Below are 6,941 nucleotides of genomic sequence, written 5' to 3'. Positions count from 1 at the left end.
TCTGCCTGCTCTTTCAGAGCTGTCCACAACTCTTCAGCATTGTGCGGTTTGTCACCTAAGCATATTAGCTTCAGCACAGCCTGTTGCCACTTGGCCGAGGCAGTGCAGCAGCGCTTCCAGCTTGTGACTGATGTGGTCATTTCGGAGATAGAGGCTGAGGAGGAGGAGGAGGTTAAGGAGGAGGAGGTGCAGGGGCTGTACACTGTGGGGGCCAAACCCTGATTGACCTAGGGCCTGCAATCCTTGGCATCGGGAGGACGTGTTCCATACCAAGGTCCGACTGGGTCCCGGCTTCCACTATGTTAACCCAGTGTGCCATCAGCAAGATGTACCGTCCCTGCCCAAAAGCATTTGTCCATATGTCCGTGGTTAGGTGGACTTTCCCGATAACTGCGCTGTTGAGGGCACGGCTAATGTTTTGGGACACGTGCTTGTGTAATGCGGGGATGGCACACTGGGAGAAATAGTGGCGGCTGGGGACCGAGTGTTCGAGGGACGGTCACCGCCATCAGATTGCGGAATACTTCCATCTCCACAAGCCTAAAAGGCAACATTTCGAGTGCAAGCAGTCGCAAAATGTGGGAATTTAGTAGTGTGGCCTGTGGGGCGTTGGCTGCGTATTTGCGCTTGCGTTCCAGGGACTGGGGTATGGACAAATGAACACTGCGCTGGGACAAGGACGTGGACGTGCTTCCTGATGCTGCTATTTGACAGTGTGCAATGACAGGTGCAGGGCAGGAAGCATCTTTGCATGCACAATGGACAGGGGATTGGCTTGCATCCACAACAGTTGTAGAAGCAGTGGTGCCACCCGCAGACACTATTCCTGGACCCTGGGGTTCTGCCCACAAAGTCGGGTGCTTTGCTCCCATGTGCCTGATCATGCTGGTGGTGGTCAGGCTGCTAGCTTTGCCACCCCTGCTGATGCTGACCTGGTAGGTGGTGCAAATGGCCTTTTTGGGGTTATCGGCAGAGTCTTTAAAAAACAACCAAACTCGGGAAGACCTAACAGTTGTGCTGGCAACTTCCTTCTTGTTGGTGTTACGGTGAACGGTTGCCTGCCTTCTGTCTGCGGCCACCACACTGCTTCTTACTGCCTGTTGGGGTGCTCTGCCTCCCTCCCCTGTGTGCTGCTGTCCTCGCTCTGCATGTCCTCCTGCCAGGTTGGGTCAGTTACTATATTATCCACCACCTCGTCTTCCACTTCCGCACCCTGGTCCTCCTCCTGACTTTCTAGCAATTGTGTCTCATCATTGTCCACGTCTTGTGACACTTTCCCATCGTCGCCTTCGTGTGACCGTGGCTGCTCAAATATTTGGGCATCGCTACATGTGATTTCCTCTTGCCCCGCTTCAAGTGGACCGAGCGAGAGGCAAGAATCTATAAATGGAAACGTGAAGAGCTCTTCAGAGTGTCCAACTGTGGGATCAGTTATCTCTGGGCACTCGTCATGGTGGGAGGAAGGAGGATCAGGGTGAGGAATATGCGGTCCAGACTCACGGCTACTGAGACTTGACCATGTGGAAAACAGGGTGGTGGTGGTGGTGGCTAAGTGACTGGAAGCATTATCTGCTATCCAACCAATAACCTTTTCACACTGCTCTGTGTTCAATAGTGGTGTTCTGCGGTCCCCTATTAATTGGGACAGGAAGGTCGAGCGAGAAGATGTGGGTGTTTGTTGTGGCACAATTTCAGCTTGCCCACTGCCTTGGCCTCTGCAGGCACCATCACCATCACGTCCAGTTCCCCGTCCCTTGCCACGTGCCTTGCCCATTTTAAATGATGGACAATATCTTCCACGCTCACTACAAATGGCTGAATTTGGAGCAAACTTATATGTCATCCGTGTGATGGACAAACCACAATTTTAAATAGCTGGTCTGTAGGTAACTATTTTGAATGGCAAATTGGTGTCAATAGCTTCACTGACACACGAGACAATTTTTTAATGGAGGCCAGAAATGGCAGTATTTTCTGAAAACGTATATGTGATCCGATTGACGGAGAAAACACAGTTTTAAATATCTGGCCTGTAGGTAACTATTTTTAACAGCAAACTGATGTTAATAGTTTCACTGACACACTGAAACAAATTTTTAATTGAGGCCACAAATGGCAGTATTTTCAGCGCAATTATATGCGATCCATGTGAGGGACAAACCACAGTTTTAAACAGCTGGATTTTTAGCGCTGTAATATGGAAAGCACCTGGCTGTATTCTGCAGTGCCAACAAGCAAATGGTGCAGAAAAACTGTGTTCACTGGATTGCTTTTTAAACAAATAATGAGGATTAAGATCCAAAAAAAATTATTCCTGGCCCTTGAGACCTAGGCCTATGTCTAGAAATGCCTAACAGCAGCAGCAGACAGAACTGGAATGGAGCCTCTTGTGCTATGTGCACTGCAGTCTGCTATATACCCTGCCTGCCTGCCTATATACACTGCCTGCCTGATATCTCTGCAGATGGATTAGTCCTCAGAAGGACTGTTTCTTGAGATAGATATGTGTCTCTAATATAGTTTGGTACACCTACACTAACTAGAAACAAGCAAATCTCTCCCTTGCTCAGCAATTGGTCTCCCTACTCTGCCTGATTCTGGAGTGACTGTGATGAGCATGGCGGCGCGAGGTCTGACATAGACCTGATGACGCTGTGCAGCCAGCCAATCACTGTAATGCCACAACCAACATGGCTATGGCATTACAGTGAGTGGCAGGCAATCCCTGCATGTTCATTGGCTCTGTAAAGAGTGCCAAACATGCAGGAAGGGGACCCGAGCTCCCGCCGAGCAACCCCAGAAATACTTGGCGAGCGCCAAGCATCTTGAGCAGTGAGATGCTCGGGCGAGCACCGAACAGTAGCGAGCATGCCCGCTCATCACTAATTTCTTCCATTTTCTTACTATTTCACCAACAGTTGTCTCCTTCTCACCCAGTGTCTTACTTATGGTTTTGTAGGCCATCGCAGCTTTGTGCAGGTCTATGATATTGCCCCTGACATCCTTAGAAAGCTCTTTGGTCTTGCCCATGTTGTAGAGGTTAGAGTCTGACTGATTAATTGAGTCTGTGGACAGGAGTCTTTTATACAGATGACTATGTAAGACAGCTGTCTTTAATGCAGGTAACGAGTTGATTAGGAGCATCTAACTGATCTGTAGGAACCAGAACTCATAATGGTTTGTAGGTGATCAAATACTTAGTTCTCACTGCAAAATGCAAAAAAAATTATCTAATTTATACAGTGCGATTTTCTTGATTTTTGTTTGGATATTCTATCTCTCAATGTTAAAATTAACCTATCCTTAAAATTATAGACTGTTCATGTCTTTGTCAGAGGGCAAACTTACAAAAACAGCAAGGGATCAAATACTTATTTCCCTCACTGTACCAATGGCAGCACGGCAAAATTCAGGAAAAGTGCGGGAAATTATTGTGTTTCCACTACCGTATTTTTAGCACTTTGGCTAGGATAGTGGTGCTGTATGATGAGCAGGGAGGATTTGTTTGATGAAGGGAGGAGGTGGGGAGAGGTCAGAGGAGTGGCGTGCTTGTAATCTATTTTTTTTCCCCTAACTTTATGTGTGCAAATTGCGGCTAGCCAATCAGGGCGCAGGAACCATCTACAATGTCCAGACACAAGGGCTTGTGCCATTGGCTGCTGAAATCACATTTTCCTCTCTACATAAAGAGTGGACATGTTTTTTAGCGCCATTTTGTCAGTATAACAGCTCAAAGTGGATGCTCCTGGTGCTACTCCTGGATACTGAGAGATTTTAGCTAGTTAGCTAGGCGGTTGCTTCTAAATCAGATAGTTTAGATAGCTAGTGTCCTGTGTGGCTGTGAAATCGACTTTCCAGCAGATTTTTTTTGTGTGCCATTGGTGAGGTCCAGACAAAGACAGCAGGGCACATTTCAGCATAGAAATCTGTTGTGCACTGCTTGCACACCTTTAAAAATCTAATTTTGCCTGTTACTAATGTGATACAGCATGCCACATCTCAGCTTGTCATTTTGTGGAGGTGAAATTCAGCTGTATGCAGAGCTCGTGCAGAGTAAAAAATCTATTTTTTTCTGTTACTAACGTGATGCAGCAGGCTAGATCTCAGTTTGAAATTGTTTGGAGCATGTATTCTATGATACACAGGCCTCATCCACAGTAAAAAAAAAAAAATCTGTTACTAAGATGATACAGCAGGGGAGATCTCAGTTTGAAATTGTTTGGAGCATATATTCTATTTCATACAGGCCTCATCAACAGTAAAAAAATCTATTTTTTGTTGCTAATAGCGTGTTCCAACCACACTATCTGAGCAACATGAGTGGGAAAAACTGAGGTCGTGGTGGAAGGGGGAAAAGGCTTGGTGTACTTTGGTGAAATTGATAGCACTTTGGTGGTGCCTGCTCCTAATTTTTGGAAATGGGGAGACTCATGGTTGGGCCTCCTTCATGTGTGTTGCCTGCAGCAGTAGGCCTCCCAGACCGGCAGTACTCCACTCACTTTCAGTCAACTACCCATGTTACTATCCTTACATTTTTGTACCAATACTAATCTATGAAGCTAATTTTTCTTCCATATGAGTGTGGCTGAGCATAAAAGCAGGCTGAGCTGTTGCATGTGGTATCAGGGCTCCCAGCACAGCAGACCTACACCAATCCCACACCCACCTCATCTTAATTTGAAGTTCAATTCAAAGCTGTAAATGCTGGCCCAAACCCTGATACCTCATGCATGGTCCTCGGCTGATTGCTGCTGTGCCATTGTAAAATTTGTACTGTGGGTGAATTGATGCCACTTTCCAGGTGTCTGCCCCCAATTTGATCTATTTTGTCAGCTTTTGGGCCCATTTGAAGGTGTTGTGTATGCGTTTGGTGTTGCCTCCCATAGAATCCAATGGGGTTAGGTATGTTCGGCGAATTATTCAGCAAATTATTCGGTGGACATCGGGAAGTTCGCCGAACTGGAACGAACCGAACATTGAAAGGTTCGCTCATTTCTAATAGCGAGATGAACCATAAAAGTTAGAGTCCGTCCCTATTGGGTACACCTTGTCGCAGTGGGATGGTTTTTATGCTTTTTTGATCAAAATAGTAATCAACTAAGTACCCTATGTTATTTACAGGTACTATTACTATTTTTTGATTTACTTACTACAGGGTATTTGTTCATTTTGTTTTTTTATTTTAGGTTCTGCCTGATAAATCTCCACAGTGTGAATGTGCACCTACACATTGCACTTATATCAACATATGTTCTGGTTCATCGCTTTGATTTTCCCCTATGTAAATATGTAGACTAAGGCTCCCATTCTAAAAGTACAAAACTTGTATTTTTTTATTACTGTAATCCCCCCTCCATGCTGATAAGATTCTGTTTAATGGGTGAAACAAGCCTCATTCATTTTCCATAATTAATTGACTGTAAAGGAACTTACAGAGCTGTACACCTTACACAATTTCCTATGGAGTCATATTAACTCCCTCCTGTGAATAAAGTAATATGGAGCCAACAAATGAATAAACGGATAGAAACTACATGTAGAGATGTAAATTATCATGCATGAATGACAAAGTGCTTGACAGCCTCAGGGGGTGCATTAATGTTATTGTAAACTTATTGGCTTCATGAGTTGTAGATTTTACACAGCAGAAAATGGGAATTCTAAATTAAAGCTAAAAGCTGGCGGAAGAGCCACGATCATAATTGCTATTCTATTTTACCTCTATTAGTAGAAAAACAGGTAATTGCTGATGTTTTTATATATTTCTTTTTACTTAAGGTCCATTTCCTACAAAAGTCATAAAACATAATGTACATTTGATATCCTGAATTCACCTCTGAATTGTTACAAAATCGTTTTTAGGGCTCATTCGTACGACCATATTTTCTTTCCGAGTGCTATCCATGAAATGGAGCAGTGCAGACGAGTGATTTCTTTCACTGACTGATTCTGCGCGTTAAAAAAAAACGCAGAGTTCACTAGTTTCCTTTGTGAATCGGATGAGACTTGCCAATTCAAGTCTATGGGCAATCAAAAAAAAAATAGTATACGATTTTTATGGATACATTGCAATTCTGTAACATAGGTGAAAAAAAAAACGCTCATCCAGTGAAAAAAAATCGCTCATCTGCACTGCCGAATTGAATAACATCCAAACGCGGTCCGTTTTTTTCATGAAAGGCAAAATATGATCTAGTGAAGGAGCCCTTACATTGTATAACTTCGAATTATGAGTCCATCAAAGCAGAAAAAACATTCTTGAGAAAGATGTGATGGCCGCCATGACATTTGTCACCATTTGTCACGGATATTGCAGAAGCAATGAAGAGGTTGACTTATCACTGGAAATCCCATAAATCCTGATTCTAAAAGTTTTTGGAGGGGAAATGAGTAGTAACAATTCAAGATGGCATTAATGAATTTTGAATAAATAGCCATCTACAAGAGTGGATACCTGGTTCTCAAAACTTATTTAAGGAGGACATGTTCATTGCCATAAATATGTATTTTCTCACCTGGTGTACATATTGTTGTTCTTCTGTATATGGTATTCTTTTTGTTTTCTTCCTGACTTCTCTTCCTGCTTTTCCATTCCTGAGGTATGAACCCTTCTTCCTTGTATTGAAATCTTATATTTTTAGCTAAATGTGTATGATCCTCATCTCTTCTCTGTTGGCATCTTCTTTCACCACGCCTCCTTGCCTAAGAAGTCTCCATGTACGTACAATAAAAGGGGTCCATTTATCAAGAATGTAGAGATGCGCAGTAACAAAATAAGAAAGATGAGAGATTTGGAGAACAACTACATTTAGACCAGGTAAAAAAAAAAAAATTATGTCAAGTAATAGGTCCCGTTTAATGGAAATCTGTCACCAGGTTTTTCCTACCCCAGAGCAGCATGATGTAGAGGTAGAGACCCTGATTCCAGTAATGTGTCTCTT

Source organism: Phyllobates terribilis, unplaced genomic scaffold (genome assembly GCF_046119375.1).
Source record: "Phyllobates terribilis strain yellow unplaced genomic scaffold, ASM4611937v1 Scaffold_2__4_contigs__length_985480577, whole genome shotgun sequence".
NCBI lineage: Eukaryota > Metazoa > Chordata > Amphibia > Anura > Dendrobatidae > Phyllobates > Phyllobates terribilis.
The sequence above is the reverse complement of the archived record's forward strand: the minus strand, read 5'-3'. Positions refer to the sequence as shown.